Source organism: Oratosquilla oratoria, chromosome 17, assembly GCF_046742065.1.
Source record: "Oratosquilla oratoria isolate Oo_2021 chromosome 17, ASM4674206v1, whole genome shotgun sequence".
Taxonomy (NCBI): Eukaryota; Metazoa; Arthropoda; class Malacostraca; order Stomatopoda; family Squillidae; genus Oratosquilla; species Oratosquilla oratoria.
In genome coordinates, this window is record NC_134793.1 from 11,201,164 (window position 1) to 11,217,728 (window position 16,565).

Consider the following 16,565-nt stretch of genomic DNA (forward strand, 5'->3'; position numbering starts at 1 on the left):
AGACATTCTCTAAGAGTTTTGATGTCCAGGCCACGCACAGGTTCTTCTTCCTCATTTCCCTCTTTTTCTGCCTCCTGTAATGCCTTGTCTAGCTCTATAAGTTCATCATTTGTGAGAGGTTTACCATGGCTTTCCAAAAGATCTTGAACATCATCATCATCAACTCCATCGAAGCCAGCCTTATGGCACAGATTTACGATGTCATCTCTGATTGCACTGATGTTGTCTTCAGCGAAGCCTGGGAAGTTATGCACACATTCTGGCCATACTTTACTCCACGCCAAGTTCATGGTAGAGTTCTTCACTTCGTCCCAAGATGACTTGATGTTGTCTAAGGCATGCTTAATGTTATAAGACTTCCACCATTCTCTGATAGTGGGCTTGCCAGGCCCATCTGTGCCCTTTATCAGTTGCTGCATGGTTCGCCGCTGGTAATAAGCTTTGAATGTCTTGATGACTGTTTGATCCATCGGTTGGATCAGAGCTGTGGTGTTTGGGGGGAGGAACATCACCTCGATATTATCCGCCCAGTCTTCCATAGCCCTTGGGTGGCTGGAAGCATTGTCAACTATCAGTAAGAATCGGTTGGCAATGTTGTTAGCTGATGCATACTCCTTAAGAGTTGGAGACAGATATGATGTAAAATAGTCCTGGTGAATTGAAGTGGTCAGCCATGCCTTCGGATTTGATTTCCATACCACAGGTAAGTATTGCTTCAGTAACCCCTTGAGTGCTCTCGGGTTTTCTGAGTGGTATATGAGGAGTGGCTTTAGCTTCAAATCCCCTTCTGCATTGCCTCCAAGTAACAGGGTTAAGCGGTCCTTAGAGGCTTTAAACCCCTTCGCACTTTTTTCTTCCTTGTCAATATAGGTCTTACTGGTCATCCTCTTCCAGTAAAGTCCTGTTTCATCATAATTTATAACTTGTTTCTTGCTGTACCCTTTCTCTTCAATGCACTTTTCTAATTCTGGCTTGAATTTGTCTGCAGCCTCTTTGTCGGCACTAGCAGCCTCACCTGTGACCTTGATATTATGGAGAGCTGAACGTCGCCTGAATTTATCAAACCACCCTTTGCTTGCTTTAAATTCAAAGTCTTCCACTCCCATTTCTACCTTCAGTCTTTCAATAATGGACAATGCTTTCTGACAGATTAAATTCAAAGACAGAGCCATATTTTGACGATTCTGGTTGTCGATCCACATTTTGAGCAACCTTTCCATCTTATCCATTATTGGCTCACGGTGTTTTGTTAGCAATTTGCTCTGCAGATGCGTTGCATTCTCCCCAGCCTTTTTCACAGCCTCACGATTCTTCAACACCGTCCAGACTGTCGACTGGGCTAGGCCCAAATTTCGACTTATGGCAGACGTACCTTCTCCCCGCTCTTTCCTCTTCAAAATATCTAATTTTACCTCCAATGTCAGACTACTCCTCTTTCGTTTTGCCTTTACAACTCCTGCAGTGTCTGCAGAACGTTTTGTGGCCATTATGGGTGCGTCAGTGTGCGTCGTGATAATAATATCCACAAAAAACACATCGTAAGGATTTTGCTTGTGTTTAAGGGTAACGCGGGAAGAGACTGGTTGTTGTGGTGGCCGCACGACGTGGCGCTATGGTACGGTGTAAACAAAACACAAGCAGATCTGTAATTACAAATGAAGAATATATGGTAGACATTGTTGAGATTACGGCACCACTAGGCAAGAGCGATCTCAATATGCTCGAGATTAACTACAACTGCTATACTGAACGATATCAAAATATTTGCAAAACATACCTATATGATAAAGGTAACTATTCTGCCATGAAGATTGCTCTGTCAGAAGAATGCGTACACAAGATTAGGGAAGCAGATGGCCTAGAACATCAGTTGCTGCTATTCAAGGAGAAAATTAAAGAAACAGTGACAAGACACATACCAACCAAAGTATTCTCTGAACTTTCAGTGATGAAAGATAAATCTAATTTAGACAATGTTACTATAGAAGCTATAAGAAACACAGATGTTGACAAAGATACAAAGGCGGAGCATGGTCCATATGTAGGTCGGATGAGAAGAAATCGTAATGATAATTATAAATAAAAATATGATAATGTAAATATAGAATAAAATACATAAATAAATGCATAGGTATAGTTGAATAATAAACAAACAAGTAAATAGTAAATAATAATAAATTCACATATAACTGATATTATAATTAAATGAGAATCAAACAGACAAATAACAAATAATATAAAATAAATTATAATAATTACAGCATATTGCTTAGGTGTTTATCTAAATGATTCTTAAAGCTTCGAATTGAACTACATTGCACTGCCTCTGCAGGAAGTTTATTCCATTCATTAACTACACGGTTGGCGAAATAGTGTCTACCTACTTCCAAATTAAATATATTTCCAGACAGTTTGAGGCCATTGTAACTTGTTTCTTGTCAGATTCTCATTCAGTGTGAAAATTTTGTCACATTTGACGTCAATTCCCTTTAGAAATTTAAAGATCTATATCAAGACACCTCTGAGTCTAAGCTTTTTTAGGGAAAACACATTCATGTTTTAGTTGATTTTCGTATGACTTATTTTTTAAATTTGGAATCAGTTTTGTGGCTCGCCGTTGTACTTTTTCCAGTCTGTAAATGTCTTTAATGAGATTCGGTGACCATACAGAACAGCATATTCCAAATGTGGACGAACTAACGATTTATATAGCTTGTTAATGAGTGATGGACTTTTGAAGTCAAAAGATCGCGCAATCAGTCCTAGCATCTTATTTGCTTTCTCAGAGGCTGAAATACACTGCTTGGATGAATTAAGATCGTTACTTATAATTACGCCAAGATCTTTTTCACTTCACTTTTGTTAACGAATTTCCAAATAACTTGTAATCGTACTTACTGTTATTTTTACCTATGTTCATTACCTTGCATTTACTTGTGTTGAATTTCATTGGCCACTCGGGATCGTAACAAACACAAGGAATACGCAAAGCAGCAAAATAAAGTTAAGAAATTGCTACGTAATAATAATAGAAAGAGGCATAAACAAATCCTAAACTGAAGACTACAACTAACATTCTTAAAGATGAAACTGTACAGAACTGATATACAAGAAGCACAAACATTATCCAAAATTTTTGCACCAGTCTTTACTAGGGAAAGTGACACTGATGAGCTGACCTTTGAACAACAAGTTCCAGAATTTAGCTAGCTCAGCCAAGTTGAGGTATCACAGCAACACCTGACAAACCTGAAAATTGACAAGTCACCAGAACCTCACTCAATTCATCCAAGAGTGCTTAGGGAGATGAGACATGAGATAAGTAAGGCTCTAACTATTATTTATAACAACACTCTCCTGACTGGTAAAATACCAATAAACTGGAAGACAGCCAATATTAGTGCAATTTATAAAAAGGGAAATAAAAGAAGAGCTGAAAACTACAGATCAATAAGTCTCACATGCATTACTTGTAGAATATTAGAAAAGATAATCAGATCAAATATACTTAATCATATGAAAGAGAATAATCTGCCAAGCAATATACAATATGAATTTATTGAAGGGTGTTAACTCTACAATTACTTAAGGTGCTTGGTATATGGACATAACTCTAGAAAATGGTAACAGTGTGGATGTGATGTATCTGGACTTTATGAAAACATTTTATGCAGTCTCCCACAACACATTCTTACTTGTTAACGGAGAAGAATCTGAATGGCAAGAAGTGTCAAGTGGGATATCACAAGGAAGTATTTTAAAGTTCTGTGGTTTTCATCATCTACATCAATGACTTGCCAGATGCCATAAAATAAGATGTTTATCTTTTTGCTGATGACATTAAACTTTTCAGAACTATATCTAGTCCAAATGACAATAACATACTCCAAGAAGACATAAAACACCTCTGTAAATGGTCTGACATGTGACTGCTAAAACTGCATCTAGGTAAATGTAAAATAATGTAATTAAGTGGGCAACGGGCTGATAACAATTATGATCACTGGTATAGTACATATAACAACTCAATATACACAAGAACAAGATCTAAGAGTATTAGTGGACAATAAATTGAAGTTTGAAGGCCATATACAATGCAAAATCAACAAAGCTAATCTAACTATGGGTGTCATCCGAATGACTTTTAAAGCATGGATTTAAAAATGTTTTGTTCATTGTTTATAGCTATGATAAGACCCATCTTGGAATATGCCCAAGCAGCCTGAAGCCCTTGGAGGAAAAAAGATGGTATTTGTTTTAGTGTACGTCGACGCAATATAGCGTGAGAAAATTAAATATTAATTTTGTAAGTTATAATACATGAACGTAATATGCGATTTTCTTGGCGTAAATAAAAATAAAAAATACCTTGCTACAAATATACTAACAAACGAAGTCGCTAGCATAGGATCGGGACGCCATCTTGTCGTTTGTGTGTTGTCTGCCCGGTCCAGTTGAGGCCTGGTGTACGTCCTCGGTACTTCCGCCAGTACCTCGCGAGGTATATATTCTTGAAGGAATGCTATGGAACTGAAATCCATGCATTCCTTCAAGCTATGAAAAACCTATATACTCCGCAATCGATGATTGAACAGGCCGCCAACATCCGTGACGACGACAACGACCCGGATTACCTTAATTACAGGTACCGATTTACTAAATACACGTTAGGTTAGGTTAGACGAATTTATCATCCTTTCATTTCTTCGACGTCGGTATCTATCATAAACATGGCGCACCATTCGTCCGGCGCGACTTTGTTATTTACGAAATTTGTTTTAGCAACTTTTTTTCCGCCAAGAAAATTGCATCTTACGTTGATACATTATAATTTACAAAATTAATCATTAATTTTCTAACGCTATATCGCGTACATGTACACAACTTAACATTTACCAAAAAAACATTAGAGCTATGGAAATGTCCATCTTTAATCGCTTTCGCCCATTTCCACGCCATCTCATCACTCACAATGTTTTCTCCATACACTTCACTGATCTGACGATGAATTTCAGCAGCTTCCACGCCTTTAGCAGTAAGAAAACGAATCACGGCGCGTATTTCACATTCGGCGGCATTCTCAATCGGAGGAGGCATTTCAAATACCCACAAACAAACTTAAACACGGTCAGATGATTCCGTAATGGCGGCTGTGGCTAGCCAAGAGATAGCGGTAAACAACGCGCATGCGTTAAGTGCCGACCGCAGCGCCACAACGGCGGAATTCCAAAACGGCACTTACTTAAAAAACACGCCTCGTGCAATGCAAAATCAACAAAGCCAATCAAACTATGGGTGTCATCCATAGGACTTTTAAACGCATGAATCTAAAAAAATTTTGTTCACTGTTTATAGCTATGGTAAGACTCATCTCGGAATATGCCCAAGCAACCTGGAGCCCATAGGGGAAAAACATATTAGAGCTATAGAAAATGTTCAAAGAAGATCCATAAAAATGATTCCTGGTCTAAGGAACCTAACATATGAGGAAAGACTGAAAAAAAAACATATTTACCATCATTAGTTTATAATTTATAGAAGAGCTAAGATAGATATGATAGAGGCATATAAGATGATGCATGGCAAATATGAAGAAGCATCACCACTTTTGATGACTAGGGAACAAATAACAAGGGGACATGATTACAAGCTGTACAAGAGAAGAGCCAAAAATGTTGCGAAAGAACTATTTTACATACAGGATTGTGGATGTCTGGAACAGCCTGCCTACCCATGTTTTACATGCTCATACTATGGCTTCCTTCGAATGTCGTCTGGACAAACATTGGGACACACAAAATGTCAACTCTTAATGTCACCAGAAAAAATATCATAGAGGAACTGGATATAGGGACCTAATGGCCTGCATCCAGTAACAACACAAGTAAATATTATTAAGTAAACACATCAACGTAATATATTTTTTTCTTGACAGAAATCAATAACAAAAAACCTTGCTAAAAGCAAATATACTACCGAATGAAACTGCGAGTATAGCATCGAGACGCCATGTTGTCTGTCCAGTCTAGTCAATGTTAGTTGGAACTGGGATATGTCAAATAATATTTTTTTAAACAAATCCTCATTTCTATTTCGTATCCGCCACATATATTCACAAAGATATGAATCTAGCATCTGACGGTGAGTACCACAATGTTTTTTATTTCTATGTTTTAAGGCGTGCCATGTATTCTCAATTTCTTGAGTGTGCGCTCCGCTGGTTGGGCCAACAAAAATTTCAGTGTGATTCACGGCTTTGTGTACATAATTGTACCCTTGTAGTTTTTCTATGTTTCGGTAGGTTGCCCATTTGTCACTCATTATTGTCGTCCCTGGCCTTATACATGCTTTAATGCAGGTCAAAAGACACTCTTCATCTCTTTTTTCGACGGCATACAAGAAGACGTCCTTCGTTTCTCTGCAAATGCCACCGAATACCCATTGGTGTGGCAGCATTCTTCCTTTCTCATATTTTCTTCTGCTGAAGCAAGCCTCATCGATTTCGACCGTCAATCCTGGTCCCCCGATAGCCGTAGTGGTGGCGAGTAGTGATGAGGCGCATATCTGAAAAGTAGACATTAGGTTAGGTTAGGCCTAGGTCAGGTTAGGTTAGGTCAGGTTAGGTTTCAGATTAATAATCATTTCTTACTTCTCTTAAGTAACTGTTGAAATCAACTGCTGTACCGTGAGATATCTCCGATTCCTTCTCACAGTATTTAATGTTCGTGTATTCCTGTGACCAGAAATATATGAACATTATGATTTTCTTCAAGGGAATCAAAGTTCCCTCTAACCATGTGTTTTTTCTCACTGATATTTTTTGATTGCACATTCTCTTGCTACACACCCAAGATACATGTTTGTCTGCTTTGATGATTTTCATTTTGTGTTTCTTTCGACACATTTTCTCATTTTTTATTATATTAAAGTTCTGAAAAAAATTCACTGCGTCTTCTTCGCACAAAATATTTGAAAACAACCACTGCAGGTTATATTCAACATCCATCTTTTCCACGGTCTTTTCACAAACTGCCGCGTAACGCCTGACTTCACTAGTCAAGCGCGTAAGTAATTGCGCTTGGCAAACTAGTGCGCATTAGATTTCCATTTCTTTCAACTTCCTTTCATTTCTCCATAAAATAAAAGTTATATTCGCATTCAGCACAAAGATCTGTATAACTGGTGAAAATTTGGTGAAATAATTCTGCATGCCGTAAAATGGAAAAGATCCATATATATATATATATATATATATATATATATATATGTAGTGTATATATATAATATATATATATATATATTTGCATCTATGCATACACGTATATATATTTAATTTCTTTATCAAAGAGCAAAAACTTCCCGTTTGATCTTTTTATGCATATTTACTTTGTTTTTGGCTTCTTTTTCCAATTTACATGGCTATAAACATTTTTTCTTGTTTGGTCGACAGCTTATTGCGATGAAGCTTTGAATTTAGCACATTTGCATTGACCAGTAATAGGGGTCGTGCTAATTAATGCCCGGTGGCGACCGGCGATTTCCTATGGTGCCGGGCGTTGTGTGTTTTTTTTTTCAGTTCCAATGGTTCATACCATATGAATGATTCGTCTACTAGTGAATTCACGAAAAAATGCTGAATTTAGCAGGAGAAACTACGCACAAAGCAGGAAATCCTTTGCTGAATTTAGCGCCCGGACCGTGGCGGTGGTTAAGGTTAGATTAAGTCCTAACCTAACCTAACCGCCGGTAATTCAGCCATTCCACATTTTCCAACGACCAGACATAAGCAAAGATGGCGGCACCGCCACGGTCCGGGCGCTAAACTAAACAAAGGATTTTCCGCTTTCTGCGTCGTTTCTCCTGCTAAATTCAACGATTTTTTTTTCGTGAATTCTCTAGTAGATAAATCACTCATATGATATGAACCATTGGAACTGAAAAAATGCTTATACAACGCCCGGGCACCATAGGAAATAGCCTGTCGCTACCGGGCGTTGCCGGGCGTCATTTAGTAGCACCGCTGACGTTTTGTTTTACAGATTTGTTTTAGTTTAGTTTTCTTGTGTTTATTTTCTTTGCACAATGCCTTTACCGTAATAGAAATATATATGTCTTAATGTGTTATTACGAAGATACCAATAAATCAATATTTCTGCATTGCAATCACCGTACATGCTTGAAATTGGTGATTCGAGTTTGATTTTTAGTTGGTCTCCAATCTTGAAAGTCTACATTGTGGAGAGTTTGTACACGAGATTAGAAAAGTGTATACGTGAAATGTTCTTTTCAGGGGTCTCACTAATCGCCGACCAAACCAAAACCATGACGGTTTTTGCTCAAATGCACAATTTTATATAGAAATTTAGCATATGGTTACGTTATTTGACATATTTTCTTTAAAGTGTGTGATTCCCATGTAATTTGATCAGAGAAGTTACATTTTTATCCTCTACAAAATTACCGACTACAGCAACGAATGCCCTTCGACTCACTAATAGCCGACCAACCCCGATCAAGGACGGTTTTTGCTGAAATGCACTATTTTATATATATAAAAAATATATAGCATATGGTTGCATTACTTGACATATTTTTTTTTAAATGTGTGATTTCCATGTAATTTGATAAAAAAGAAGTTACGTTTTTATCCTCTACAAAATTACCGACCACAACTACGAATACCGTCAGACTCACTAATAGCCGTCCAACGCCGACCACACCCGAACAAAGACGGTTTTTGCTAAGCCTCCTTCTCTCTTATCGTGGCTCCTCATGGATGCCAGGTCAATCCTGCATCTCACCTTTTGCCCTGTCCAAGGACACTCCATGGTCTAGAAATTAATTTAAGGATGCTATCCTTGATGTCATACAAACAATATCAAGAATAGTATCCTTAAATTCATTTCTAGCCCTTGCAATGTCCTTGTCATTAGATTCAAACACCCAGTCCTAAGAAATGTCTAATCTTCTCATCAATGTCAAAGCACCATCGATTGAGGAGAAAAGCGACACACAAGACCAGTATCATATAATTTTGAAAATAGTAAAGATGTTTTGGATGATGAAAAGTGGTGAGGGTAAAGAAAGATAACAATTAAGAATTCACTAAGTACTGTAGTTTTATATATATATATATATATATATATATATATATATATATATATATATATATATATATATATATATATATATATATATTACAAGGAGAATCAAATGGATATTTTCTTTTTTGCCACAGAGAATAGGATACCTAGTCCCATCCCTCTCCCTTTATCACATATAAATTGATGTGTGGCTCTGGTCCATAGGGGCAAATACCTTCATAATAATTGCTCAGTATTTATATCATTTACAGTACCTAATTGGGGATGGTTCAAGGAGGGAGTCACAAAATGTGGAAAGATGGTGTGTAGAACAAGGAGGATGGGAGGAAATAGAAGGAAAGGTAGTGAGTGGTAGGATGAGGAAGCAAAGAAGGTTGTAGAAGAGAAATGAGTATTCACATATTGGTTACAAAATAGGACGAGGGAATCATATGAGAGGTACAAAGAGAAGAGAAGTAAAGCATATGATAAAGAGGAGAGCAGATGTGAAATGGGGTAAGAGTATTACAAAATTTTGAAAGTAATAAAAAGATGTTTTGGAAAGAAATTGAGAGAGGAAGAGGAGGTGAATGAAATAGAGAAAGGGTGCAGACGGAGAGATGATAATGGAAGAGACAGCAGTAAGAGGAAGATGGGCAGAGTATTTTAGGGAGTTGCTAAATTTGAAGGAGAATAGGGAGGATAAGGTAGTTGCAGTGGGAAATACTAAGAAAATAACAGTGATGAGTTAGGAAAATGGAGGAGAAATAAGGAAAGATGAAGTGAAGGCAGTTAAGATGACAGCAGGTAAGGCACCTGGGTTGGATGGGTCTCATGCAGAATGTCTAAAAAAGGAGGTAAAATCATGTTAGACTGGTTGTCGAGTTTAATTTTTGTTTAAGAGAGGGTAGAGTGCCAGAGGACTGGAGGAGTGCCTGTATAGTTCAACTTTACAAAGGAGAAGGGGACAAGTGTGAATGTAGTAGTTTCAGAGGGATCAGTTTAAGTGTAGTTGGGAATGCTTATGTGAGGGTCTTGATTAAGATGATTAGGAGAGGAACAGAGGGAGTAACTGGAACAGTGTGGGTTTAGGACAGGTAGGGGTTGCATAGATCAGATTTTTTAGATAAGTGAGAAAGCTTTAGGAAAAGGTAAGGATGTTCTTGGGCCTTTATGGATTTGGAAAAGGCTTATGATAGGGTAGACTTGAAGGCACTGTTGGAGGTATTGCAGATATATGGGATAGGAGGAAAGCTTTTAAGAGTAGTCAAGAGTTTTTATGACTCCCAGGAGGAAGTTGAAGATGATGCACCACGAGGTGGAGATGCAGTTGGTTTTCCTTCAGCCCATTCCAGGATCAAAGGCCAAGAGATTTCAAAACAGTATTCATAAAAGGTAGAAACCTCAACCCCATGAACTGTATGGAGAGGATTGGGAGAGGTACAGAAAGTAACTGAAGAAGAGCAGTGTGGGTTGAGAAGAAATGAAGATGCATAATAATACTGGTAGTATCATATAAAAGAGGGTGAAGTGAAACAAGGTGAAAGGCCAACAGAAGCGAACTTGGGAGGTGTTTGACATAACTTGGAAAAGAATAAAAAGATGTTTTAGAAGGAAGTAGAAAGTCTGAAGAGGAAAGGGTGGTAAACAGATTAAAGTGATTTTATTATTTTTTTCACTGATGGCCAGTGCTGTATTCATAGCTGTTTCATAATGTCTTTTTTTCTGCCTCGGATACATTTAATCAAATCAATGTACAAAATTACAGTATTATGAGGGTGAACTAAAATTAAAAAATAAAAACACTAGCAAAAGTATATTTTATCCTTAGCATCATAACTATACAATCATGTTCTCTTTTTACATGAAACTCTCATTCCTCCTTAACAAAGGTAAATACATATGATTAGATATGATTAATTGGATAACAGGAGATAGGATCCAACAAGCATTGCTCATTTCCCATATACAACAATTAGGTACAATTCAATAAATGAGATCTATTCTGACGGTCATTCACTCACTCTTATTTGGGAGTCTTGTACCATAACCTGTGGACCCAAGGTAGCCAACAACAGTCCTCAAACCACTCCATAGATCTTACAAAGGACTACAAAAGTGGATAGAAGATATTGTTCTATTGCTTGTACCGTGCTTGAGGCTACTTCTGTCTCTAATCTTGACAAGCAGTTGCTGACTCCTTGTATCTTAAGAAATAAAAAGAGCTACACTGCCAGGTGGAGGCTTTGGAGACGAGCAGGGGGGAGATGGTCCTCACAGGTATCTGTCCAAAAAGACCATGTGCAAGTACCGGTCATCAATCTTTTTTCTGTTAGTTCCACTAAATAAGGACTCATTCACACTCTACCATTGTCACCTGGTTCTTGTTTAATATACACTCTACCACTGTCATCTGGTTCTTGTTTAATATAAAAATTGGTGTCCATGGGTTCATTCCTGTTGTGCAGAATGCCCTCACCATTAGTTTCAACATATATGTATTCCTGGGAAATATCAATCTTTACATCAGTATCATCCTCAATTTTTATATATTTCCTCCAATCACTGGCACTGTGCTCCTCAGTATCACTCATGGCATGTTTTCCTCTTATTGAGTCTTCAGGATCCTCAGCCACATCAACATACACTTGTGGTTCACAGTCACCCAAACTAATGATACCATCTGCTCCTGCTCTGCTGACCCCTGCCTTATCCTGTAATACAAATACAATATGTTTAAAACATGAAGCAAATGTATATTATATGGTTTTGGCAAATTATTGGACTCCTAAGCAGTAAACAATCCACTGATGGCTGGTAATGAGTGATATGCTTATTGTCAACACCTGATTCTCCTTTGGTGTTAATGTTGCTAATTTTGAAGGTGAAAACATAAGGTATGACATGGTAAAGTTAGTTTCAAACAGTGTTCAAGGCATAGTAACCAAAAACATTGGCAAATGTTAGGCAAAAACTCTGATCTGTAATGTTTTAAGTGATGAGGATGATGTATCGGAGTCCATGATTGTGAGAAATTTATGCTTGGAATCTATCTGATATCAGGAATAAGCTGAAATTTGTGTGTGTGTGTGTGTGTGTATATATATACATATGTATATATATATACGTTATATATATATATGTATATATATATATATATATATATATATATATATATATATATATATAAAAGAGTTTGGTATTTTTAGAAGTGCACTCCTAAGTGATATGGCATTGGAAAATTATTCATTTTGCAAATTTGTAGTAGAAATTTGTCGAGTCGGTATGCAGATGAACATCAGCAATGACAAAATGCTAACAGCATTCCACTTGGGAAAGAAGAGTGGAAATGAAACTGCAGCACAGGCAAAACCACGTACATTACTTGTTGGTTTTGAAAGTCTGAGAACAAAAATTGAGGCACTAAGAAATTTGAAAGTGGGTAAAGAAATAGAAAAATATAGCCAAGTATATATGCAACAAGACCTATCTCCTGCCCAGATAACTGAACTGAAGCATCTGGTGGAGCAGGTCAAAGAAAGGGAAATGAATAGTACATCAGGATTTTTTTTATACAGAGTACAAGGACCCTCAGGACACATGTGGATGAAAAAATCAGGAAGCACCAAACCTAACATCAAGATCATCTAATATAGGATAACTAATGTGCACAAACTCTTATGCAGGTATAAAAAATGCAGACTCATTGGTAAACAAACCAGATATAGCAATAGTGAAAGTGAAACCTATGATGACAAGATCTAAATTGATTAAAGCTGAAATCCAAATACAATACAGACGCTCCTCTACTTTCATTCGTTTTACATTTGAACTGTTAAAAAAAAAAAAGTAAAATTTTGAGTTTAGCGCGCTCTCTGTAGTATGAGACGTTCAAACGATACTTACGCATGACGCTGTGTCCATTGATTACATGGCACAAACGACAGACTGAACGTGCCTTGCCTCCTTCTCCTCCACCATCTCACTTTATGTTGCTTGAATTTAATTTATTTGAAATTAATATTATTGTTTTACAATGTTATGTTTATAATTAATGATTTAGGGGTATTTTATAAGATACGGTAATAGAATTTATGGATGTATAGTACAGTATGAACGGTCTTACATTACCGGAACGTACAGTAACAACTAACGTTCATTTTCACGTTACGTTCGGCCGTTCGGAATGTAACTAAAACGGAAGTTGAGGAGCGTCTGTACACAGTTATTTATTCTATATGCGCACTCGTCTCACCTCTTCCTCCGACTCCCGGGCACTCGTCACCAGCCGCTCTTGTCCCCAGCCACTCTCCGGCTCACTTGCCTCTTCCTCAGACTCCCGCTGTCCTTCCTTGACCTGCTCTCCTTCCTCTTCCTTCACTGGCTTCATATTGAAGAACTGACTTTGTTTTGTCTGCGTTGTCACTTTTTTCTTTTGAGCTAGCATGATTTTGTAGCAGTTTATGTCAGCCATGACTTTTCTTGCAACTGTCGTACTTCTATCACAGTTCGGATCGTTGGCTTCTAGGATGTCAAGTGCGTCCCTTATCAATGAAAGAGCTTTCTCCAGATCCTTTCTGGTCAACACTCTCTCAGTCTCTGGGGTTTCTGGTGTAGACCGAGACTCTGCTGTAGACTGAGACTCTGCTGACTGTAGCTTCTCCCTCTCCAACAGTTCTTCATTTGACAAGTCCACACAGTGTGATTCTAGGAGTTCAGCGATGTCTTTCTCCTCAATTTCGTGAAATCCGACTTCCTTGGCCTTGGCGAGACATTCCCGGTTTGACTGGGAAACTGTTTCTTGGATGTAAAACCCGGTAAAATTGTAGACCAATTGAGGACAAAGATTTTTCCATACTCCGTTGAGGCACTTCCTTGGCACTTGCTCCCAAGATTCTTTGATGAATCCGATAGCATCTCTGATGGTAAAGTTCTTCCAATATTCCTTCACAGTCAGCTTGTATTTGTTTGTCCTCTCAACCATGTCAGTAAGAGTTGAGCGTAGGTAATATGACTTGAATGTCTTGATTACCCCCTGGTTCCATGGCTGAATCAGAGACGTGGTGTTTGGTGGCAAGTAAGCAAGCTGAATGTTGCTGGATAGGTTCTCTACAGATGGAGGATAGCTGGGGGCATTGTCCAGGATTAGGAGAATCTTGAAGGGCAGGTCTTTCCTCTTGCAGTAGAGTTCCAGTTCTTTCTCCATTTTCCGGAGGTAATCCTTGAATATGGTGCCCGTCATCCATCCTTTGGGGTTGGAGTACCAATGACAGGGGAGGCTCTTGACGTAGCCCTGCGAATACACAAGAACAAACAAAATTAGTTTACCCTTAATTGTGGGTTGGTGACACCGTTTTTTTCTTTTTTTCTTTTAGAACAGAATACAAGAGTTTACAATCTCGAACTAAATTATTAATTTCTCTGTAAAAATTTTTCAAGCTTTTATGACTTATAATTACGGTCCATACATTTAAAAATTAGTTTACCATTAATTGTGTGTTGGTGATGTCAGAATGAAAAGCTATCCTCCTAATATTTTAGATATACTTAGAAATTGATTCATCATCCAGCTCTAATATCTTTAAATTACTATTGTAATAATTAACATTAATTATAATGAAATTAATAAAAAAAAAGGACTTTATTAGTCAACAAACACATGTAAAAATTTTACTATGTCAAATATATATTCCTACTCGCTATCGGAAAGAAGGGATCAAAAAAGTTTTCGATGTTTTGATCAGACACACGTGGTCTGAGAGAGAGATGCCACGTAGGCACTCCAAAACAGCCAACCCAGGCTATTAAAATCTTCGTCAAATTATCCCTTTTAAAAGGGAACCAGTATTGGGGAACAGAACGAATCTGGTCTCAGAAACTAGTCTTGGAACTAGTAGGAGACTGAATGGGACATAAGTTCTCAATTCCCTCCCTTCCCCGGTTTGGGAAGCTTGTAGATGAGGTTAGAAGAATAAGGGTTGATTCACACTATCGGTCCGGTCGCGCTCCACTCCCGCTCCGCTCTCGGTCCGGTCCAATATTGTCTCATTGATTTCAATGGAAGCATTCACACTGGCGCTCTCGCTCCAGTCTCGCTCCGGTCACGGTTCCGTCAAAATATATTTTTACTGGAGCGAGACTGGACCGTGAGCGCCAGTGTGAACTCAGTTGCCACGGTCCTGCTCCACTCCAGTCGAGATTCAGCCTTCATATAAGCAAGTAGTGTTACCCTCTGTCCTACCAAACCATGGATAATTCAAAGGAAACACCACAATGGGATCATGAGAAAGTTAGAAAAATGATAAAAATACATTTTCTTTTTATTCATCACTGATACAATGACAATGCGTACATCGAGGCTATTCATAAGCACCAACTGAATACAATATAACCTACAGAACTTACTTTAATTTTGTGGATTTAGATGAAATGCTAATGGAATTAGTCAAAAGGTAAACCAGAGCTGTATGACCTGACTTCGCTGCACTACAGTGATAATGTTTGCATACTTATCATATTGCCAAGGTACTGAGAGAAAAAAATACACATTATTAACCGAAGAAAAAAATTCCATATGTATAATAACAACCTATTATCCACTGCGGAAATACATCTCCTTAGCTCACTCAACAAATATTCCTACACAAGTTTGTTTGTCTACTTATATTTTATCATTTTGCCAAGGCATTGAACCAGCTGGGGAGCTGAAATAATCTTTCAGTGTTTCTCTCGCGCCAAAAGCCTCCTTTGTAGCATTTCCCCCTCTTCCTCTCATTGGACGTATTGTGTTTGATGGAGGCATGACAACAGTATCTGGTAATGCAACAGCATTTGGGTGTATCAGATTGTGAAGTATGCATGTTGTTGTAATGATTGCATTAGCGTTAGAAGGCATAACTTTAAGTTTCCTTAAATATATTCTGAAGGTTTGCACTAGAATACCAAATGTGCACTCAACTATCCTCCTGGCTCTAGATAATCTATAATTAAAAATCCTCTTCTCTATCTTATGTTCAGTCTGTGAACCTGGGTAGGGCCTCATCAAATTTCTCTTCAGCGGGAAAGCCTCATCTCCCACTATAACGTATGGTGCAAGCACATCAGTGCCAGGAAGTGCAGCATCTTCTTGTACATTTCAAGTCATCCTCAATTTTGGATAGTATTTTCTCAAATGTTCCTTTGTTCATTCTGAAATAGCTGTGGAATTTACTCTCAACATCAATAAGACGAGGATACAGAGTATGAAATTCTCCTTCAGTCTTCCTATCTTGCAACATAGGATGAACCCACAATCTCTTTCTTTTTCTATTTTGTTTTCCTTCTTCTTCTTCTTCATCAAGTGCAATAGCGAATATTGCCAACTCGGCGTCAGAAAAGTCACACTTCCTTCGTAACTGATGGTAAGACTTCTACTGGTATCGAGGGAGGGGCGATGACGGGAGCGAGAGCGGACCGTACGTGTGAATGCCTCAGAACCGAGAG